Here is a 24,708-nt window from a genome sequence, read left to right on the forward strand (position 1 = left end):
GGTGAGCGTGACGGCCCAGAGGGTGACTGTGGAAAGGGCCAGAACAGATGGCCGGCAGGGACAGAAGCTCCATAGCTGGGCCTCCAGACTCCCCACCCCTAACTCCCCATAGTGCCCAGGCCTGGGAGAGACCTCATCCTTCCTCAGCAACTTCAGAACATGGGTCTGGACCTTATGCCCCCCCTTTGGATGGAGGGACCTAACGCTCCCAAACAAACAAACGGAGTACCAAAATAAGCATGAACAGCAGAACCCTCACATTTGAGGCGTCTTTACTCCTTTGTAGAAACCTTGAACCATCGAGTTCTCTTGCAGTCCTTCTCCTGGGCACTAAAATAATACTGCCCGTCCAGTGTAGTGCGCGCGTTCTCGGCCCTCTAGCTGGTGCAGATTAAGAGGCTTCTTCCCAGGAGGGGTCAGGGAGGTGGAACCAGAGGACCAGTTCTGACCACTGCTGCCTGGATTCCCCTAGGCCAGGCTCCTCCTGCTCATTTGAAAAAACGCCCTTATGATAACGAGTGCTAAGAGCACTCTGCAGACCCCGGTGCAGCCCCGGGAAGAGATTCCGAGCAGTCTTTCCAGTATCCTCCCGTCCACATCCGCGGTCAGCTGCGCACACTCGAACCTCCCACATGTCTGCCCAGTGTACTACACATTTGTATCTGTCACTTCGGATCCCCCGCATGGCTGCGCTCGGCCAGCAGGGCCTTCTCCTTTCTTCCCAGAATGCTCCCCAGGGGACAGCCCAGCGGTGATAAAGGCTTCCACTTTCTTTTGTTTCTCTGACTTGATGAACCCCAGCTCCAACCCCCAAATTCCACCTTAGAGAGCCTGCCCAGCCCCCTGGCGCCCCCTTCCTGCAGTCCGCAGGTATGCAGCCTCATACTTCCTGATGAAATCTGTAAAAGTGGAGAAGGTTCCAAATACAACTTCCCTCCCGCCCCACTTCCCTGAAGGAAAGTAATGGTGTTCTGAAGCACCTCTTAACACAAATCAAAGTACCAGCATCCCAGAATTTTATTATGTCCCTACAATTCCTACAGCTAGAACAGACCTGATGATAAACAACATCAAAATTATCGTCTTAACCACTTTAAGCGTACAGTTCAGTAGTTTTCAGTATATTCACATTGTTGTGCAACAGGCCTCTAGAACGTTTTCATCTTGCAACAGTGAAACTCTTACCCACTCAACATAATTTCCCCTGCCCCCCCCCGAGCCCTGAGCAACCACCTTTCTTCTTATGTTTCTCTGACTTTGACTACTTTAGGTACTTCATGTGAGTGGAATCATGCAGTGTTGGTCCTTTTGTGACTGGCTTATTTTGCTTGGCATAATAATGAACCATGAGGTTCCTCGATGTTATGGTATGTGGCAAGATTTCCATTTTAAGGCTGCATAATATTCCATGTGGTACATACATTTTCTTTATTCATTCGTCTGTTGATGGACTTTGCAGTTGCTTCCTCAGTTTTTTTAACCCTTTATTTCACAGCTGGTCACCCACATTAACAAAGCGACTGGCCCCAGACCACAGAGCCAATCAAATGTCTCTGTTCAGAATTTTTATTGTTGTCTTCTGATTTCCAGCATCAGTGTTTGGGGGCGCTGGTCTGACCTAAAGTTACTAGGATAGGCCCACCAAGATTTCCACAGGCCACAAGGCAGAGGACAGGATCCAGGCAGGTCCTGATGACTGTCTGCCTGTGAGAACATCCCACTTTGGCTTTGGTTGGTCAAATGTCCTACATGTATGCACACTGGCTTTTTTATATTAGGAAATTGCTGTTTGTTTTCTGGAGGTGTGCTAGTGGTATTGTGTTTTATTTATATATATATTTGCATATATATATGCATATATATATATATGCAAAAAAGAGAAACAGAGAGAGAGAGATAGACCATAAGGGAGAGACATGAGAAGCATCAACTCATAGTTAGTCACTTTAGTTGTTCATTGATTGCTTCTCAGACATGCCTTGGCCATGGAACTTAAGCTGAGACAGTGACCTTTTGCTCAAGCCAGCAACCTTGGCCTGAAGCCAGCGACCTTAAGGTTCAAGCCAATGACCATGAGGTCATCTTGATCATCCCATGCTCAAGCTGACGACCCCACACTCAAGCTGTGTCAACTCCATGCTAACGCAGGTGACCTTGGGGTTTCAAACCTGGGACCTCAGCATCCCAGGTTGATGCTATAGACGCCATTGCACCACCACCAGTCAGGCTATTGTGTTATATGTTTTTACAAAGAATAACTTAGAAACATATACCAAAATGTTTATAAATTTCATGTGTGATGTCTAGAATGTGCTTCACAGTAGTCAGTAGAAGGTTTGGATGAAACAGGGCTAGGAGCTCATTATACCCTTCTCTCTACTTTTCTGTATGTTTGAAATTTTCCATAATAAAAAAGTTTTAATTAAAACAGATTTGAAAGGTTACATCTGGATAGGGCCACACTTGTGTGTCCCCCCCCACACACACACACCATCTCCACACTTCAGGAATTTAGCAGATTATTCCTGAAATCAGAACAGATTGGGCCATTATCGATTGTAAGGTATAGAGAATAAAATGCCGCCATCATTGGCCAACAGTGCAAAAACAAACAAACAAAGGCCCTGCAGACTGCAAGTTGCCTTGTGTCAGTGGCATGAGGGCTCAGACTTCTTCCCAGAGCATCACAGGCTCTGGGCTCAGGCCTTCCTTCCTGAGCCTGGACAGCTTATCCACCAGACCTTCCTGTCTGCAGTCAGCAACTTTCAATTTACCAAACATTTGGCCACTGTATGAAGTAAATATGTTAGTTTATTCATTTATTTATGTATTTTTTCATTCACTCATCCCTAATTCCTTTTTTTTTTTTTAACCACCCATATCCAAGCAACACTGTGACTGAATTCGCCTCCTAAAAACTCCATATCTACCCACTTTAACCCATGGTCATAATCACTTTTCTAGGCCAAGTCACTGTCGTCTCTTGCTTAGGTCACTGCAGTGCCTCCTAATTGCTCTCCTTCTCACCACTCTTACCACGCCCTGCTACTTCCCATCCATTCTTCTGACCATGTCACTCAGCCCTGCTTAATTATATCCAGAAAGTCCCTCTGCCCTTGGAATGAAGTCCAAGCTCCGGTGGTGCCCTTCAGAGTCCTTGGGGACCTGACTCTACTTGCTTCTCCAGACTCATTTTGCACCCCACCCCTTTCTTTCCCTGTGCCCTGGTCACCCTGAAACCCTTTAGGTTCCCCAAAATACATGTGTGCTTTCCGGTTTCCGGGCCTTTGCACATGCTGTTCCCTCTGCCTAGGATACTATTCACCTGACCGTTTGTCTGGATAACTCTTACTTCTGGTCTCTGCTAAACCTCACTGCATTAAGCAAGTTTCTCCTCTGCTTAAAAACTTAAAACACTCTGTGTAGTTAGGATTGGGTTATTTGGATATAACAACTGAAAAAGTGGCTTAGACAAGATAGAACTCTATTTCTCTCTCACTTAAAAGAAGCCTGACCATGGACAGTGCAGGGCAGATATAGCAGCTCTGTGGTGTCATCAAGAACACAGGCTTCTAGATTTCTGTTTCAGCTCCTAGAACTTGGCAACTCTCAGTCATCAAGTTTACCTCATGGTTCAGAATGGCTGCTGCAGCTCTAGCCATCATATCCTGATAGACCAGGAAGAAAAGCAGAAGAGCCAAAAGGGGGACTATTCCCTCTGAGTCAGATCTCTTTTAAGTAAGGCTACTTAAGAGACCAGATAACACTTCCACGTAAATCCAGTTGGTCAGAATTTGGTCACACGGCCACGCTAGATTCAAAGGAGTCTGGGAAATACAGTTTTTTGTTCGGAGTGGCAAAATGCCCAGCTGAAAATTGAGGTTCTCTCAAGAGACTACCATACATCCAATATGATTCCATTTTATATAACATTCTCCAAATGGCAGAATCATAGAAATGGATAACAGAGGACTGGATGCCAGAGTTAGGGGTGTTGGGAAGGAGGCAGGTGACTGTGGCTCTCAAAGGGTAGCCACGGGGATCCTTGTGACGGAACTGTTCTGTATCCTGACTGTGGTGGTGCTCGCGCAAATCTGTACATGTGATAAAATTGCATAGAACGAAATACAAAAACATAAACATGCATGTGCTCCTGTAAAATTGGTGAAACCGCCTGGCCTGTGGTGGCGCAGTGGATAAGGCGTTGACCTGGAAGTGCTGAGATCGCCGGTTCGAAACCCTGGGCTTGCCTGGTCAAGGCACATATGGGAGTTGATGCTTCCAGCTCCTCCCCCCTTCTCTCTCTCTCTCTCTCTCTCCCTCTCTGTCTCTCTCTCCTCTCTAAAAATGAGTAAATAAAGTAAAAAAAAAATTGGTGAAACCTGAATGTCGCTGGACGCTGGACACTGGTGTGAGACCGCACTGTGGCGCTGCAAGATGCAACCATTGGGGGAAACTGGGTGAAGGGTGTCTGGGAATCTCCATTATTTCTTACAAACTTCATGTTAATCTACATTTCTCCCAAAAAGAATTGAAGAAACAAAACAAGGTCCTATTACTAACGAGGAGGGTGAGATGTCATAAGCAACTAGCAGGAAGTACTGAAGCATATTTTAAAGTGACTTTTAAAGAATCTGGTCCATCACCTCCCTCCAGGTCCTGGTGCTCCTTCCTTGGGGCATTATCCAGCACCAGCTGCTCCTCAGCCCTGGGCAGCATGGCTGAACTTGACTGTGGCCCCATGGGAGGGAAGTCAGTTGCTTGTCAGGAGCTTCTGCCGGACCGAATTATCTCTGAGGCTTTTCCCAGCAGCAGCGTGCTGAGCTGGCCCAGAAGGGGCAGGGGAGGTCCTGTGGTGGGCTGGGTGGGGGGTACTGAGGGCCTGGAGCGGAGCCTCAACCGTGCTAAAAGCCCTTTCAGGGGCAGAAAGGATCAAAAGAGAGAGAGGGACAGGCGTCTAGAGAAAGAAAAAGGGGTTCAAGCACAGACCCGGGAGAGTGAGGAGGAGGCACAGAATCAGCCCCCTCCCCCGCCCCGCAGAGCTCCCCTGGGCCCTGGGTGACAAGCACGTTAAGGGGCAGGGGCCACCAGCCAGGACAGTGCAGTGGGAGAGCCCTCCTGGGGTGGGTGGCTCGAGGCCTCTCAACCCTGAGCCCATGAACTCCCGGTGGGGGGTGTAGGCACGGGCCAGGGATGCGCTCCAGGGGGTTCCATGGATTCCCTGAGTTTATGAGCAGAATTCTGTGAGGATGGGTTTAATTTTCAGGGAGAATGTCCACAGCTTACATCAGATTCTCAAAGGGGCCCCTAAAAGCTGAGATTGGTACCTGATGACACAGAGTGGGGGCTTGGAGGAGGATTGGGAGGGAGCTGTAGGTAAAGGGCCAGAGTAGAAAAGTGGGTGGGGAAGTACTCAGCTGTGGTGTGTAGGATGAGCTGTCCCAGTTCCCTGCGGGGTTCCATGTCCTGACCTGCTCTCAGACTGGGCCGAAGTCATGGCCAGCGTAGCCAGGACAGCCTATTTCCCCTCCCGGGTCCTGGAGAACTCCATCTCCATGTTGGCTTCTACTGATCTAATCCTTGATCTCAGCTTAGTGAACCCCTCAAGCTCAGAGCCCCCACACCTGTCTGGTCCACTGGAAAACACACTCATAGTCCCCTGCACTTCCCTGTCAAAGCCCAGCACACTTGTCATTGTGGCTTGGGTCCACACTTGCCTCTTCAGGGAGCCTGCCTGTCTTGTCCACAGTTGCAGCTCCAGTAATAGGTTTGTGCAGAGCCTGGCAGATGATAAGACACTCACTGTTCAATAAATATCAACTGAATGGATGGGTGGATGCGTGGATGATGGATGGATGGATGAAAACATGAAAGAGTATGTTGTCTTATGGGTGAGCACATGACACCCAGGGAATAGGTAGTTTGAGGCCCCTAAGAAAAGCAGCCGAGGCTGACCTTGAATCCACAAGAAAGAACAGGAGAAAGGTGAGTCTGGTTTTGTGAGTATCTCCTTTGAGGTAAAGCCTAATCCTACCCACAATGTGCATTCTGTGGAGTCCCTGGCAGGAAAGATTTATTCTCATTAATTCTTTGCTATAAATTCAAAAGCAGATGAGGCCAAATGAATTGGTGGGGGTGAAGAATGATAGGGAAATAGCTCCATATGAGGGCAAGTGAAACAGGTGAGTTACGGATTCCAAGTTACAGAGACCCACACTTATTTGTGATCTGGTCAGCCAGTCGGGATTGGAGGAGCATGTATGGTGGGCCAGGTGCCGAAGAGGTAAGAGCAGTGTGAGATCACATGAAAGGGAAGCAGCCTCCCACTTTCCCACCCTAACATCCACTACTGGCCGCTTGCCCCTTGGCCGTGCTCTGCGAGGAGGAGTGTGTGTGATGGCCCAGATGGTGCTCTTTCATTTCCAGGAGGGGGTCAGCCCTACGCTCAGCTCGGCTGACTGTCAGATTGTCACATAGCCTTTCATCGGCTACATTGATGGTTTGCCCTCCAGATGTTTCTGTTTAATTTATTCACATAGCATGAAATAACCATTTTGAAGTGTACAATACAGTGGCCTTCCCACCTCTCCAAAACAAAACCCCATTCTCAGTAAGTAGTTTCTCCCCAGTCTGCGTTCTGTCCCTCTGAGTCTGCCTATTCTGAAAATTTCGTATAAATGAAAGCGTGCAATATGGTAACTTTTGTGTCTGACTCACTTAATGTTGTTGAGGTTCATCCATGTCGTAGCATGTTTCAGAATGTCATTCCTTTTCGTGGTTGAATAATATTTCATTGTATGTATATACCACCATTGTTGATCCACTCATCCATTGTTGAACATGTGAGGTGTTCCCACCTCTTGGCTGTTGTGAATAATATGTCCATGAACACGTGTGTGTGTGTACTTGTTTGAGCACCCATTTTCAGTTCCTCTGGGTATATACTGGGTCAGGCATGGCCAACATACGGCCCATGGGCCGGATCCAGCCCGCATAATGAGTTTATGCGGCCTGCGATTAAATTTTTAATATTCTCCACTACTTTAAAATCTTAGCTACTCAGAAGTGGAAGCGTCTTTGACTATTGGCAATCGAGATATTTAAGAAGATAGTGATACGTGGAAAAGAATTCCGCATGTGACTAATCTAAGGTTAACTTCCAATAATTGGTCAAATGGATTTGCGATACTTCTTTATTTTTAAAAAAAATTCTATTATAAAGATTTACAACTTTTGTACTTGTCTATGTACTTTGATATATGAACTGTTTGACATTTAGCAGCGATGTGAAACCCACATTCTTTTAGGCGGAGTTTGCCAGTGCATACTCAAGGTCAAACAATTTGTTATTTTTGTGACTAAGTGTGCTGAATCAAGTGGCATTCTAACATAGACAATAGCTGCAGTTGATAACAGAAAACATGTCCAGGCTGTTTGTAAAACGAAATAATTGTTTTATTTCTGATATAACCCCTTCAAGCTCATTTTATTAATTAAATATTGTTCCGATTGATTGTGATAGTTTGGATATTTATACGGTATATAATTATATTTTTATTTAAAAATATTTTTAATAAAATAATATTGTATATTAAAATTTTTTCACTCACATTTATTCATAAACAAATTACATAATAAAATTTTGTTTACTTAAACAAATCATTTTTGTATTTAACATTTTTAATTTTAATATTTTGTCTGGCCTGTGAAAAAAGTTTTCTTTTTAATCTGGTCCAGGGGGCAAAAACTATTGGCCACGCCTGTACTGGGTAATGGAAACCTAAGGTTTTTGCCCCAAAATTTAAACATGAATTTAAGTTCTGCTGGCAAATGGTTGTCAAAAGGTCAGTGAAGAGGAATATTACTCATGACAGGTTTTTGAACTTCAGTTTCTTGATGCAAAACCCTTTTGTCAAACAGCTGACCCCACACTCTAATATGTAAGATGAAAAAGCAGAGATGCTCTGGGTGAGAAGCTCTGTGCAGTCCACCTGCCCGCACCATCACCCACTCTGCAACCCACCCCCGAAGACTCCAGGAAGCTCCTTAGACCTCCTGGGCTCCAGGCAGCAGCTGTCAGAATCGCTGCAGATGCCCTAAACTTCAGATCAAGCTCTGAGTCAGAGAGCTGTGGGTTTGAACACAGCTTCTCCCTCCCAGAGAGCTGTGCTTGGTGGTTAGGGCCTCAGGCTGCCCCGGGAGGCACAATAAGGAGCTAACTTTTTACGTTTGTGATGACATGGTACACTGCTCACAAAAATTAGGGGACCAGGGACCGTGAAGATAGTCCAGTACTTTCAGCCTTTTGTATAGTGCCTTTTCACCAATGAAATAAAAGTTGGTTTTACATCTCATTTGTATAATCAAACAACTTTCTTTGAGTTGTCGTTTGCTTTTCTGATGTTCTTGTTTGATAAAAACAAAAAATCAAATGCTTCTTTTCTTTATCAATTCATGTTCATTTTGAAATATCCCCTGATTTTTGTGAGCAGTAAGCTTGCTCTGTAAATCAGCGTCCCCTTCAAGAGACTCTCAGGAAGAGGTCCTGTCAGGGCTTAGTGGAGAGCAACACTGAGCTCCTCCCAACGGGGCTCTGTTCTAACTGACTGTATTTCCCTTTTTGCTTTGCTTGCCAAGAAGCTCAGAGTTAGATCCAAGGCCCATGGCCAGCCATCCTGTGCACCAGCTTTGTGGCTGGCCTTGCATTGCTGTGCTACCATCCTTGCCATCTTTATCTGTTTAACTTTTATTCTACTGAATGTATGTGTTTCTCCAGCACCTACAGTCCTTTGTGGGTTGAGGTAAGATATAAAGATACATTTCTCTTCTTGGCGGTTGTGACTATACATACACTCTGGCTTTGTCGCTCAGTCGTTTGCAGTACTCCCCAACCTCTTTTGGGCCACGGACCGTCAGAAAATATTTTCACAAACCGGCCTTTAGGGTGGGATGGATAAATGTATCATGTGACCGAGACAAGCGTCAAGAGTGAGTCTTAGACAGATGTAACAGAGGGAATCTGGTCATTTTAAAAAAATAAAACATTGTTCAGACTTAAATATAAATAAAATGGAAATAATGTAAGTTATTTATTCTTTCTCTGCGGACTGGTACCAAATGGCCCATGGACTGGTACCGGTCTGCGACCCGGGGGTTGGGGACCACTGGTTTAGAGCCTCGTCCCAATATGGTTCGATCCCTGATTAGAGCACACACAAGAATCTACCAATGAATGCATAAATAAGTGGAACAGCAGATTGATGTTTCTCTCTATCTCTCAATAAAAATAAAAGTAAAACACATACACCTATAAAGCTGTGTGTGTGCAGGCTTCCAAGCTAGAATTACAGGGCTTGGGAAGGAGGGTCGTAGGCAGAGATAAAACTGATCCAGAGATGCAAGGAATATTTAGGTCTTATATCTGAGATAAAAAGCTAAATATTTCAATATATGCACTCATGTATTGGAAAACAATAGAAAATATTAATAGTGATTATCCTAGGTAATGAATTGGGTGGTTTTTTTATCGTCCTTAGACTTTTTTTTAAAAAGCTTCACCATGTCTATGTTACTAAAGAAGGAGACAATAAAAGTCATATCAAAATAAGCATTTAAAATGTTTTATACTGTTGATAGTCCACGAGGGGTCACAAGGCTCTGACCCAGGGTACTGGAGGCAGAAGTAGAAAGAAGGGATTGGGTTTGAGCCTAGCCTAGGCCGAGGGGTGTGGAGGGGTGGGGTTATGCCTTTCCTTCAGGATAAAGCAGCCCCAGGAGAGCCCAGTGCCCTGGCCCATCAGTGTTCCTGATTTCCCAGGACTTGAATGAAAACGAGTGAGGTTGGTTGACGTGGGTGGCTCTTAGCTGGCACAGAGAGCTGCTTCCTCCCAAGGTTAAGAGCCCCAGCAGGACCTGGTTAGGGGGTCTCTGTGAAGGAGCCCAGGCAGCAGCAAGATGATGTTCCAGCTAAATGAATAGACTGAAATGTTCCAGGAAACATGGTTTTGCATTTTGGAATTGGAGACTAAAAACTGAATACTAATGTGAATTCACATTTCCTACTTATCTCCTCTCATTGGTTTTTGCTTATCCCGCTGTAGGTAAACTGATAGATTTATATTGTTTTCTAGCAGAGGTCCCAAGGCCTCCAGAATCATGGGGGTGAGGCAGGGAGGATTAACTCTGGGAACATGTGAATGATAAAGTGGTGATATACGGCCATGGCCTTGGTTAGAGGCCTGGCTGCCACTGGCTGGGAGATCTTGGGAAAATCACCTCAACAAACTGAGCCTCAGTTGATATATGTGTTAAGTAGAATAATAATACCATCCCACCTTATATCCGAGGGTTGCTTTGAGCTTTATTTTAGATGATATGAAAATACTATATAAATGATAAAGAGGCATATGCATTTGTATGTGTAAGTGTGTGTGTGTATGTGTGTGTGAAATTACTGTCGTGAATATTATCATTTCTTTTCAGAAGTGATACAGTGTTTTTGCAAAGTGTGCATGCCCTGAAGGATATCTAGCCATGACCCAGAGTCTGATCTTGGTTCCATCCCTGGAGCAATACACCAGGGGCTGGGACCAAGCAGGTTCATGCGGATATTATGAGACAAGACATGACACACTCATTCTGAGGAGAGTCCTATCAATGGTGGACTATGCAAATGTATTTTTTGTGTTATGGGTAAAGATCTCAAAGGGGACCATAACTAGTAGAATATAATCTGTAAATTTATAGTCACAGTTCTATTTAGAAAGAGAATTATTGACCATTTGATTATGCCCTTTGCAAGCACACTAAGGAGTTGCTGAGCTTGACCTCCTGGAGTGGAATGGAAAAATTTTAATGTAAAACATACTTATGAAAATGCAAGCAATTTATTTACCAATGACTGTAATCAGTTTACTTGAAGAAGTGATGTATAAACAAAGCTAAATGTGTGAGATGTGACTGTTCTTCCGTGCTGTGGCCATTAGTCCATGCAGGGGTAGGACCCACGCACACACAGTGTCAGTGCTTCTTCAAGTGTGGTGCTGGGACCTGGTAGAAATGCACCCCCACCCCACCCCATCCCAGACATGCTGAATCAGAAATTCTGTGGCTGGGGCCAGCAGTGCATAGTAACAGGCCCTCAAAGGGATTCTGGTGCTCACTGAAGAGTTTACGATTCCTATTCAAGTACCTGCCCCCAAACTGTTTGCATTAACTATCTTTGTGGTTACTTGTGTTTATTTAAAACGCCTTATTCTTCACTGAATAATAGCTAAAGTTCCTGACACTGGTTAAACATGCAATGCTATCTAATCGTATCAGCTAGACTAGAGCTAAGTTCCAGACTTAAACCAAAGAACCAGGAGTGTGCTTCTCAGCATCTCGGTGATGCAGGAACTGAGGGCACCTGTCAATCACAGTGTGTGGCAAAGACCGAGGACTCTGCCGTTTCTAAGGGCTTTAAAATCTTGAAAATAAGAGCATCAGATGCACTTTAGCAAAGGTCTCTTGGTACCTAGTTATGAAGAGATAGGGATGGGAAGGAGGGAAGGAGGTATGCAGGATGACTCTTAAACGCTGTGATTTAATAGAAGCAGAAAGGAGGTTAGTGGTCTTCCAGGGCCTGGGGAAGGGGGGAGTGTGGAGAGTGACTGCTCAATGGATACAGGTTTCTTCTGGGGTGATGGAAATATTTTGGAATTAGGTAGTGATAGTTGCACAACATTGTGAGTATGCTACAATACCACTGAATTGTACACTTTTAAATGGTTAAATTTTGAATTTTGTGTTATGTGAATATCTCAGAAAGTTTTTTAAAATGGTGTTTTCATTAGAAGAAGTGATTATACTTCTGTGTCCTCCCCTCAGATCCAGCTGTGGTACAGCTGGGTGTGTAACAGATGATTGCGCTGAGCCCGGAGAAAGGGGATCAAATGAGCAGGCACCCAGCAACTAGGACATGCTGGAACTGCGGTCCCTCAGGATGGCTCCCTGAGGCCAGGGTACCTTGTGTTGGAGTAAAGTCTCCCCTGTAGTTCGGGATCCCACTGGGATTGTGGATGGGCAGGCGTGAACACAGGTCAGAGAGGAGAGACTTGCTGCTTTGAGAACGACTTGCTTCCAGTGCCCCGGGATGAACACAGATGGGTTTATGCCATCAGAGGCGAAGCCCTGGGGGCCAGCGGCTGCCCCTCGGTGTGGAGAAGGCGCCTCTGCAGGCTGACTCCCGCAGCCGCAGACAGCCCCAGGGAAGCCGGGCAGGATGACCTCATGGGCCTGGGTGGAGCAGGCAGCCTAGATGAGGACCAGGCCCCTCTGCTTGCAGATCTAATCAGCTGTGATGGGCAGAGGTTGAGGCTGTTTTTCCAATTAGGGCTGTTAGAGGATTCTGGCAGGGCAGCGGTGGGCTTAATTCAACAGACCCTGGCCTCATTGAATTAGCAAATGCAGCGGGGACGAGAAGGGGCACTAATGTGAGGGGTGCTGAGGCAGAGATGGACTGGGGCAAAAGGGGCCCGGTAGGCATCTGTCAGCAGGGACACAGTGAGGCCCGGCGATGTGGTCAGGGGGCCGCCTTTGAATGTCTTCTCATTTGTCCTAGGAGCATGGCAAGCAGGTGTGGGGCAGAGCCTCCTTTCATCCTGGACAGGCTGCCTGGGGGGCTTTGCTTGTGGACACCTGGATTCTTAAGGGCCGTCGCCAGGTTTCTGGACAGTTTCTTGTGTCCATCTGCCTTCCCAATGTCCTTGAAGCTACTGCTGTTTCCTCCCTTTCTAGAAGCCACAGTTTTAGGCCCACCCCTCCGGGCAGCCCTCCTGGTTTGAAACTGAAGAACATTAGGGCCAGGGTGATCTTTAAATGTCTTGAGTCCACATCTTTGTTTTGCAAATGAATTTAGAAACTTGTCTGAGACCACTCGGCTTATTAGAGGCCGTGTCAGGGTTGCAATCCGGACCTCTATGTCTATGTTTTCTACACCCCCCAGCATTACATTCAAATACTGTAATAGAAGAAATAGGAAAAGATCATTTAATTTTATCTATGAGGAAAGCAGGACACAAAGAAGTTTAAAATTTTTTCCCAAGGTCACATAGACACTAAGTCTGTGTGAGCTCTTAATCACTATGTGGGACAACCACTTCCCTATATTTTCCAAATTTTCTACAACTGAGCACATAGAAAACCTGATTGTACTTCCTGATGGGCGAGGCTAGGAGGCTGTAAGGAATATTTCCCTGATTATTCCTCCTGGCTCGGGAGTTTGTTTGAACCCTGGCCATCTTCATCCTTGGGGGCACATTTGGAAGACATTCCTAAGGATAGATGTACAAGTGAGCTTTCTGCCACTTACGGGCCCCCAAGAGGCCTGCCCCTCTGCACAGGGCTGGCCCTGCTCTGCAGTGACCGGGCTGCAGGATTTCTGGAAGACTGGGGCAGTTCAGGGTTGGGCAGCCTGCCCTACACCCACCAGAGCGTCAGCCTTCCAGAGCCTCCTGTCCTCTCTAAGAATGACCTGGCCACAGCTACACTTGTCCCTGTGCCCCACTAGGGCCCATGTCTCTCTCCTCTGTGAGACCAGGGGTGGAGGGGCTAAGAGTGGGGACCCAAAGCCAGGCTCCTTACGTTGGTGATCTGAGCATGTCACTGTGGTCTCTCTGAAACTCTTGTCTTGTCTGAAAAGAAAGACAATTGTGTTACAGACTTTGTCGTAAGGATGAACTCAATTTGCAGTTAACACAGTACCTGGCGCGTTGACGGTATTCCTCTGGGGTAACCTCCTGCACTTCCCTTCGTTCTCTGAGTGCAGTATTGTCCTAAATGCAGTGATGCTTGAACAGCACAGGGTTAGAAGCCCCAACCCCCACCCTGCACAAAGATCCATGCTTAAATTTTGACTCCACAAAACTTAACTTGTAAGAACCTACTGTTGACCGGAAGGAAGCCTTATCAGTAACAAAGTCAATAAACACATAGTTTCTCATGTTATATGTGTAATATACTATAGTCTTAGAATAAAGTAAGCTAAAGGAAAGAACATTGGGCCCTGGCTGGTTAGCTCAGTCAACTAGAATATTGTCCCATAGCACCAAGGTTGTGAGTTTGATTCCTGGTCAGGGTGCATACGGGAAGTGACCTATTAATGCACAACTAAATGGAACAAAAAATATGTACTTCTCTCTCTCTCTTTCTCTCTGTCTTTCTCAGTCTCTCTCTCTTTCTCTCTGTCACTCTAAAAATTATCAATAAAAGAGAAAGAAAAAAGAAAACCATAAGGAAGATAAATACATTTACAGTACTCTTTATATTTATTGAAAACAATCTGCATATAAGGGGACCTGTGCAGTTTAGACTGTGTTGTTCAGGGGTCAACTGTACCTCCAAACCCAAGCCCAGAGGAATCAGGACCTGGCATTGTTCCTAGGGGGGTTTATCCTGTGAAGGCAAAAACCCTGCACACATAAAACACAAAATCAGAAAGAAAAATAGACTAACGTTTGCTAGATTCCTGTTATATGTCAGAGAAAAGAAAAAAGATGCTGCCTCTCATTTCTTTAATGTAGGAGATGGCCCAGAATTGAGACACATTGCAGTGTGCAAAAGCTGGAGCCTGGGCTGTGGGCATTCCTTCCAGTCCCCTTCCTGTGATTATTTTCTTTTAGAGACTTAACAAGTGACTTGAATCCTCCCCATCCCTGTCCCTTTAATGCTGCCTGGCAAGCTGGACTCTTCTGTTGCCTGGCTGCCAGGCAGGTGGCCCCAAATGGGGGGAATAAAGCTGCCTAACCTTAGAAATTGGCCACGGACGTCACTGCAGGAGGACAAATAAATATAGAACATCAAGAGATTATTCACTTAGAGCCCAGCCTCGCCAACATCTCCTTGCTGTGATTCACCAGATCGGTTACAGGCACCCTAATTCAGTGTGTCAGGGAGGCTATGAAGAGGAGGGTCCAACCCCTCTTCCTACCCCCCACCTGCGAATCCCATTCCCACCCCCAGTCCACATCCCCTCCCCGTCCACCCCCAACCCTCACCAGGCCTCTGATGGGATTTGCTCTTCCCTTGCCTGGGACATAACTTACCCCTGCCCGTTTCAAGAAAACCAATTAAGAAACCATAAATTGCCGCGGACTAGAAAGGTCACTGCACAGGCTATAAATAAAGGCGTCTCTAAAGCATGAGTGGAAGCCCGTAGCACACTCCCTCCTTCACACCCACGTCTTCCAGCTGAGGTCTTCTTCTGGTGAGATAAGAGAGCCAGCAGCTGGAGGCCTGAGAGGATCGCACTGCATGCAGCCTGCCGTTGGGGCCTCTGGGGGGGCTGTGTGCCCTAGGCACCCGGCCCAGCCTCAGGTTTTGTTCTGTATATCTTCACAGCAGTTAGTTCTCACAATGTGTAAAAGGTATATAGGCCAAGGTAAAAACTTGGAACGCATCGAAAAGCAAAAGGGAGAAAGAGCATATAGTCCCACCCCTTAAAAACATATATCTTTTAGCATTTTAGGATACAGGGAGTCATCGAGTTACAACAGTCTCGACATAGGACATTTCAAGTCTACAACACTCACTTCCATAAAAACTTTTAAAAAATTGAGACATGAGTGTTTTGGCTTACTCAATCTTTGTCACTTTTTTCTGTTACTACAGTACAGTGGACAGTACAGTATATTTAGGTTCTTTTCCTTTTTCTGTGGCTTAGTTGTGTTTTCATGGTCTAGATTATGATTCTATGACTGTGTTAGGATAGGTAAGTGACTTAGGCTAGAGTGTGTTTCGACTTCTACCACAATTCAGGTTATGTCACTGTCATGGGAACAGAACTGTGTCGTAACCCGAGGACCCCCTGTATATTATTCCAGGCCTCGTCACTCCCCTGAACCCCAGGCTGTATGTAAACGTATTTGTTTTTCTTTACAAAAACATGTTTCAAGAGTGTGATTTAGCAATGCTGTTCTGCAGCCTGCTTGCTCAGCAGTACTTATGTTAATATTGCTTTCCCAGCCCTGGCCGGTTGGCTCAGTGGTAGAGCGTCGGCCTAGCATGCGGAGGACCCGGGTTCAATTCTGGCCAGGGCACACAGGAGAAGCGCCCATTTGCTTCTCCACCCCTCTGCTGCGCTTTCCTCTCTGTCTCTCTCTTCCCCTCCCGCAGCCAAAGCTCCATTGGAGCAAAGATGGCCCGGGCGCTGGGGATGGCTCTGTGGCCTCTGCCTCAGGCGCTAGAGTGGCTCTGGTCACAACATGGCGACGCCCAGGATGGGCAGAGCATCGCCCCCTGGTGGGCAGAGCATCGCCCCTGGTGGGCGTGCCGGGTGGATCCCGGTCGGGCGCATGTGGGAGTCTGTCTGACTGTCTCTCCCTGTTTCCAGCTTCAGAAAAAAAAAAAAAAATTGCTTTCCCATAGTGTTCTGGAGGTATCATAATGTAGTTCACTTTTCCCTTGCTGGTAACTATTTAGATTGCTTCCAAACTGTCAATTGTAGGATGCTGCAGCGAACACTGTTGACTTAAAGTTTGCAGATAGCCTTAACTACTTTTTGGGGTAACTATGCGAAGTGGCTGTGATGGGTCCTTTTTCAGACTGGTACGTGTTGACACACTGCCCTCTAGACGGCTGGACCAAGTAACACCCCACTGGTTTATGCTTGTGACCATTTCCCCACACCCTTGCAAAAACTGTCTACCAATTTGGTGGATTTAAAAAAAAGATGTCATGTTTTCATCTAAATCGCCACCTTGTACCTCCTCACACCACACAGAAGGCTCCCAGGACCACCAGGAGTGCAGCCTGGGGTGGATGCTCCTTCCCCCGCCCTCAGCTAGGCCCCTCTGAGATCCTCACCCTCAGGAGGGTGGTGGAGACAGCACCCAGGGGCCCCCCAGGGGGTATATCCAGAACCAGGCACAGGTTGGCTGCTGGGTCCCTGTCCAGGGCCTGAAGTGGATGGGCCGGCTGGAAGAGCCGGTGCCCACACTGGAACCCTGCCACCCGCTCTGCCTGCACGCTGGCCACGCGAGGCCTGCTGCCAGAAAAAGGGAGCGAGACCTCCCTGACCACCAGGAATATGGGAGGGTGAATTCGATAAAGCCCATTAGGCGAACCTTGACATCCTTTGACTTACAAAGCAGTATTATTAATAACACTGGAAATGAGATTATTTCAGAAACATTAAGTAGCCGTGGAATAAGTGGTATCAAACCCAAAGCAGAGTCTTCCAGCTCCTAGGCAGTCTCTTTAGCCCAAGGCTCCTCTTCATTTGTGGTAAATACAGTGAGCCACGCAGTCGGCTGTTAGGTTTTTGAGCAAGGAGCGCTCACCCTAAACACATCTATTCTCAAGACTTGCTTGATCTAAAGGGAACATGAATGACAGCTTGGGGTACCTGCATGCATGTGTGTCTGCATCCATTCATTCATTCGTTCATTCATTCATTTGGTGTTTATAGAGCCCCCTAGCAGCTGCTGGTCCCTGACCAGGCAGCCCCGTGTCCGAAGGCTTCCTTCCTCATGTTTTGTTGTAGTTAAATGTGTCTGTAATGAAATAACTATGTATCTGAGAGCAGTGCTAATAGAAGATGCACAGCGCCTGTTACAGGTCTGGGGTGAAATGGTGGTGGGGGGTAAGAGTGAGGTCTCAACATTCACTCTACAGAGCCCCCAACGTGCCAGGCTGAAAGGAGTTAGGGAGGGAGGCAGGGGAGGGACCTGAATAGATGCATTTTAGGGAACTTGGTCTGGTAGCAGATTGACGGGGCTGGGCAGAGAAGGACTGGATGCAGGAGCCCACGGCAGGGACAAGAGCAGGGCCGTGGGAGGCAGTGGTTGCTGCACTGGTTGAGATCAGCAGGGCCCAGATCCGGCTCCCTGTGGGAGCCCCACGGGACCATTTAGCCGTGCAGCTTCGCCTCTGCCGAGATTCTGGGTCCATTGGTCTGGATGGACTCCGGGGACCTGGACAGGAACAAAACCCCCCAGATGACCCTGGTGGCCAGCCTGGGAACTCCTGGCCCACGTGTCCTCCAGATCAGAGATTCTAGAAGGCAACAGGATTTATTAATTAATGTATAGGGTTTGTAAGCTCCAAAACGCTGTGCAAATGTAAGTGATGTGTTTCTCAGGATTTTCTTCTATAAAAGTAATTTTGTCAAACATCACGTGTGTGGGCAACCAGCAGGGAGCGATGAGCAGAAAACAAAGGGAAGTGAATTAGAATCCCCACCAGTTATTTAGTCGGGGTTTCTCCAGCAATATTCCTTTTTAGGCCACTGCACCCAGAGTCCAACAGCCCAGCAAAGCTCCCCTAATGCCCATCTCAGCCTGGATATCCTTGTCCCAGACAGAGGATTTTGACCTTTTCACCAGGTAATGTATTATCTCTTTGTAACATAAACATCCAAAAGAAAGGAAAACCCAAGGAACTTAACATCGTGGAACTTTCGTGTTGGAAGCAGCCCTGAAACACAGGCAAGCGAGCCCCTGCCCTGGTTCTGCTCGGGCCGTGACCTCCCCTGTGAGAGCAAGTCTGTGGGGTCAGGAGGATGCGTCCATTTTCCCAACACTGTTTAACAAAGAGACTGTCTTCACCCCATTGTATATCCTTGCCTCCTTTGTTATAGATTAATTTTCCATGGATTGATTTCTGGGCTCTATTCTTTTTTTTGTTTCGTTTTGTTTTTGTTTTTTTGTTTTTGTTTTTTTTTAATTTTTTTTTATTCATTTTAGAGAGGAGAGGGAGAGACAGAGAGAGAGAGAGAGAGAGAGGAGAGACAGAGAGAGAGAAGGGGGGGGAGGAGCTGGAAGCATCAACTCCCATATGTGCCTTGACCAGGCAAGCCCAGGGTTTCGAACTGGCGACCTCAGCATTTCCAGGTCGACACTTTATCCACTGCGCCACCACAGGTCAGGCTGAGCTCTATTCTGTTCCACTGGTATATATGTCTCTTTTTACACCAGTGCCATGCTGTTTTGATTACTATAGCTTTGTAGCATCGTTTGATATCATGTAGTTCGATTTCTCCAACTTTCTTTGTTATTCTTTCCCAAGATTGTTTTGGCTATTCAGGGTCATTTGTAGTTCCATATACTTTCTAGAATTACTTGTTCTAGTCCTGTTCTTTTGTATGGGACAACACAAAAACTCGGCAACCTCCCAAATCTTAAAAGCCCTTTATACCGACTAACTGCTAGGGGACTCCATAGAGCCCCCAGCCTCGGCCACTTTTTCTGGCTTTTCTCTCTTCCTCCCTCATCCTCCCAGATGCCTGCCACCCTACACTCCGATAAACTCTTCTCACTCTATTCCGCCTACTGATCCAGTTCTTACCAGGTCTGCTCCCAAACCCGGGCAGAAACAACTCATCAAGGAACGAGTGAGCATGAGGCCATTTCTTCTATTTGCTGTGCAGAGGACTGCAGGGACCCTGAATCCTTGGAACAGGTGTTTAATTCTTTTCTGTTTTGTTTTGTTTAATTTTTTATTTTATTTATTGATTTTTGGAGAGAGAGGGGAGAAAGATAGCTAGATAGAGGAGAGGAGAGAAGCAGGAAACATCTACTCATAGTAGTTACTTCCTATATGTGCCCTGACCGGACAAGCCCCAGGATTCAAACCAGCAACCTCAGCATTCCAGGTTGACACTTTATCTGCTGCGCCATGACAAGTCAGGCTCTTTTTTTTTTTTTTTTAATTTAGAAAGAGGCAGGGAGAGAGAGACAGAGAGACAAGACTGTCAAGTTATTTCTGTATGTGCCCTGACCAGTGATTGAACCAGCAACCTCTGTGCTTTGGGACAATGCTCCAATCAACCAAGATATCTGTCCAGGGATTAATAGGACTCTTAGTTTTAAATAATGCCTTTCCCTACCTATTATTCTCACCCTGAAAGGGAGGATATATCATTAACTTCTGTTTTGCAGACAAACCTCAAGGAAATCACTAATTGTCCAAAGTCACCCAAGTAATGAGTATAAAAATTAGCATTTAAACCCAAATCTTGTGCCCTAGCCAAGTGCTCTCTCCACTACACAAAGCAGAAGAGACCATAATGGAAGGCTATATGTTGGGACAGCACACAAACACCCTCCCCGTCAGACCCGCCATCCAGAGTCTAGAATGTGCAGACACCCAGGCAGGTGGAGTGGAGCCTTACAAAGCACAGGGTGCCAGGTCTGTGCACCCTCAACCAGCCTGTAATCTAATGAAGGAAGCACAGTACACCCACAGGACAGCGGTGTATCAACAGAGTTACCTGAGGACAAAGAGGAAGGTCAAATGAAACTGCCGCATTAAGTCAGTGATGGGGAGTTCCATGGGGGAATGAGAGTCCCCTTCTTTCCCTTTGAATTGAACCTCAGATGCAAAAGTTTAGGTTAGTTAAACTCCCCAGTATTACTTCTCAGGTTCTCCACGCTGTTATCCATCATTAGTCTATACAAGTCCCCTCTCTTGTTTTGCTTATTTTTCCTCTTCTTACTCTTGTTCTCCTACTCCCCCGTTCCTACTCAGCCATTCTAACATATTTCATGTGTATTCTTTTTTCTTTTTTTTCCAAAGTGAGAAGCAGGGAGTCAGTCAGACTCCTGCATGTGCCCGACCAGGATCCACCCGGCATGCCCACCAGGGGGCGATACTCTGCTGCCACCGGAGCCATTTTAGTGCCTGAGGAGGAGGCCATGGAGCCGTCCTCATTCCCCGGGGCCAACTTTGCTCCAATGGAGCCTTGGCTGTGGGAGAGGAAGAGAGAGACAGAGAGGAAGGAGAGGAGGAAGGGTGGAGAAGCTGATGGGCGTTTCTCCTGTGTGCCCTGGCCAAGAATCAAACCCAGGACTTCCACATGCCGGGCTGATGCTCTACCACTGAGCCAGCCGGTCATGGCCTGCATCTTTTTTTTTTTTTTTTTTTGGTCTGTGTTTTTGTTTTGTTTTATATATTGAGGAACAGTTGACATATTATATTTCAGGTGTGTGACATATTGATTTGATATTTGTATGCATTGGGATGTGATCACCAATAAGTCTAGTTAATGCCTGTCATCTTACATAGTTACAAAAAAAATATTTTTCTGGTGTTGAAAACTTTTAAGATCTACTCTCTTAGCAACTTTCAAAGCTGCAATGCAGTATTACTAACTGAAGCCACCGTGCTAGCCATTACTCCTCAGGACTTGTTTATTTTATAACTGGGATTTTGTCCCCCTTTGCTCATTTCTGCCACCCCCACTCTTTGTCTCAGGCAACCAAAAATCTACTGTACTTATGAGTTTAGGCAGAGTTTAGTTTTGGTATGTGTTCTTGAAAATATGAATTGTTGATCTGTATGCTGTATTTAAGTTTATGTAGGGAGTATTATACCTCTCATTCTGGGTTGGGTTTGGTTTTTTCACTTAGCACTGGGCTAAGGTTAACCTTGTTGCTATGTGTTGCTGTGGTCCATCTGGTTTGTTGTTTTCAGCAGTTGCGTTATCCTCTGAGATGTGCATCTCCCTGGTTGTACCCCTACACTTCTATTGATGGTCACTGAGCTTGCTTCCACGCCCTGACACCATAGAATATACAGTGGTGGACATTCTACAGGTGTGTGGAGCAATCTGGGGGACATGGACGCAGGAGCAGAACTGCTGTTCCTTCGGGTATGTGTGAACTTAATATGACCAAGCAGGACCTGGTGTCTCCCTCAACAGCTGCCCTAGCTAGCCCCCTACCGGCCATGCCCCTAAATTCCCACATCTGCATCAAACTTGGTATTATCCAGCTTCCTAACTTTTGTAAGTCCTGCCTATGTAGAGTGATAGCTCACTGTGGTTTCAATTTGCGTTTCTCAGATTGCTGATGAGTTTGGGCATCTCTTCATTTTCTTGTTAGTATCTGGGTTTCTTCTTTCCTAACCTACCTGTCCCCTGCCCACTATTATAGTGAGGTTCTTTGTCTCCCCCCTTGATGATTGGCAGAGGTTCCTTGTTCTCATAGAGAAGCCTCTTTGCAAACGGCACAGGCCTCTCTGCTGCTATAGTTGCTCATCTGGGGCAAGGGAACCGATCTGACCACCGCTCCTCACATCCTCATCCTGGGGGTCAGGGTGCGAATGGCCATAAGTCCAGTCAAAGTAAAGGGAGCCCTTGCTCCCAGCCCCTCTGCCAGCCTTGCCTGAGGCTTGCTGTCAGGGAAGACAGGTACCAAGGAAAAGACCTGTCTCTCTTCCTGGGGGCTGTTCACACCCTGTGTCAATTTCATGAGTTAATAAATGATTGGAGAAGGCTTTATTGTCTCAGAGGAAATGGCGATGAGCAGGAGCTTACGCCCCACTTAGTTACCTGTGCTCCTACGGGGGCCGAGCAGGGAGGAGGGGACAGCCGTCATTGATTACACATGCTGGCGCCAGCTGGGGAAGACACCACCTTCCAGCACTCACCAGGCAGTGAAGGAGGTGACCCTGCCTCAGTGCAGTGAGGTCACGGGGGCAGGGACCCTTCAGAGAGGGCACTGCCTCCTGGCTTGTGTAGAGTGGGGAACCAACTTCCCAACACTTTCCCTCAGGGAAAGAAGAATGGTCTTCAGGGTCCCCATGCTGGCCTCTTTATTGGCTCCATCCTGCACAGGGACCCCTGTATCTTTGTTCTTCTCCACACTCCCCTCCTCCTGCTGCTCTCTGGCCCGTTTGCTCCACAGACGGATGGACTCAGAATCCAAAGCCAGTCTTACTATGGGCAGTGGGCTCTGCAAGGTACCCCAGCCCCTGCGCCTCTAAGCCTGAAATCCTCCCAAAGACCTTCATTCCCACATCATTTCCCCAAAGGGCCAGATAGTAAGGCTCAACCCCGTTAAAAACAGATTTTGGGGTCCCTGCCCAGAGATGCTGCTTTAAGAAGTCTGGAGTCTCTTGTTTCTTAACTTGCTCATCGGTGGGAGCTGGTCACAGGTCACACCTGGCCTCAAGGGGAGGGGGTAACCAGGCACGTCTGCCAGCACACAGGGCTCGTTTGGGGCCCTCTGAGAGCCTGCCCATCACAGACAGGGATGCTCAGGAGATAGTTTCCATCAAGCCAGCTTGCGAAACCCTACTCCAGGGGATGCCTTAGTTCCCGGAGAAATACGTGCAGACCTTCATGGAAGGAGAGGCAGCATCCCAGTGGCTGGGCCCCGGGGGCCAGGAGGCTCCACGCCCAGCAGCTTCCCCGCTCTGTCTGGCTGCGTGCAGTTGGGCAAGTCCCCTGAGATCTCTGAACTTCATTTCCTCATCTGAGAAAGAAAGATATTGGTCCAGATCTCTTAGAGTTCTTCTGTTTCCAGGGATCACTTTTTTTTTTATAAGTCATTGGCATGTTAAACAAGCATATTGCATGGTTTGTCCTCAAAAAGCTCTTTGATTATTTTTTTTTCTTCAAGCATCCCTTTACTTCAAACTATATCCAGTGGGAGAAATCCTCCCCCGCCCCTAGATTAAATACTTGGGCCAGTCCATTGCTTTTTCATCCACAATCAGTTGGTGTTATAGTCACGCTAAGTTACAGATGTAATCTCAACTCAGAAATTAGAGTCAAACACTCCCAATCTGGCCGCGATGTGCTTCTCCTGTCCTCCAGCTAGGTCTGCTTCGGTCTGGAAGCTGGCGAGGTGGTGGGCCCTGCTCCTCTGCTGTCTCACATCCTGACTCTTACCCTCCCTCCCACCACCCCCAAGAGCTGCTGTGTCACGAAGTGCCAGGGTTGAAGTGGGAAATTCTTAGAGACCAGGGAGAAGCTTCAGGCTGGCTCTTGCTGTTGTGAACGTTTTTGTGGGCTCTTTTGAGGCTGTCTGCGGGGCCGCCCTTCTCCTGCAGACCCCTTATCCCAGGAGTCCCCTGCGACTCCTTGCTCAGCCCCTGGGTGTCTGGAGGCCACCTCCAGCCTCCTGGACTGGGGGTCGGGAGGAGGGGGGATTACTCAGGTCTCCAGGTGGCGCTGTTGTACAGGATTCAAGCCGGACAGCGGGGCCAGCCACATAGCCTCCTCCCTTGAGGACTGGAGTCAGGCATTCACGGCTCAGCAGCAGCTCTTGCCAAGCAACCCTTCCTTACCAAATCTTCTCCAGGTTATTGACCCCTCTGTATTTTGCAAACTTGAAGGGAAGGGTTCGTGGATCCTGAAACAAATGCTCTGACCTTTCTGTGTACAGTCTCTGCACATGGCCCGGGAAGAGCAACCTGACTCAAACTCCCATCTCAGTCAAAACTTAGGGAGGAAGAGTCCTGCTCTGACAGCCAGGTACATATGACTTCCGTCTTAATGACAGTGAGAGCCTCTTTGAGAAAAGAAGGCCCGAATGCCCAGCACCCACGGCAGGGCTGGAGACAAGACTAAGTCCCGGATCAGGACGGTGGGCATGGGGCCACTCTGTAGGGGACCCTCTGCCTTCTCAACTTCTCCTGGAGCTCTGCTCCTGAGATCTGCTGAACTCAGGTGAGCCCCAGTCCCTGAAGCAGGCTCTGTCCTCAGCTCTGTCCCACAGAGGGCAGCTTGATAGATCCCGTTAATGGTTGGGTTCCTTCCCCAACCAAACACACACCTAGTGGGGCTGCCCTCCTTAGGACGATGAACAGGGTGGGCATCGCCCCCAGGGGTGTCCTTCCTCTCCCCACACCCCATTCCCAGTGTAAGGCTCACACTCTTCTAAATAACATTGGGTGGATATGGAACTTTGGTCTGAAGGGACCCCCACTAATTGGCCCACACTG

General features: G+C 47.3%; 1 protein-coding gene across 4 annotated transcripts in view; it reads left to right on the plus strand.

Annotated features, from left to right (window-relative positions):
• LOC136325992 (protein FAM163A-like) overlaps nucleotides 1-24,708 on the plus strand; it is a 51,448-nt gene that overhangs the window by 15,584 nt on the left and 11,156 nt on the right. The gene's annotated exons all lie outside the window — the stretch shown is intronic.

This window comes from Saccopteryx bilineata, chromosome 2 (genome assembly GCF_036850765.1).
Source record: "Saccopteryx bilineata isolate mSacBil1 chromosome 2, mSacBil1_pri_phased_curated, whole genome shotgun sequence".
Taxonomy (NCBI): Eukaryota; Metazoa; Chordata; class Mammalia; order Chiroptera; family Emballonuridae; genus Saccopteryx; species Saccopteryx bilineata.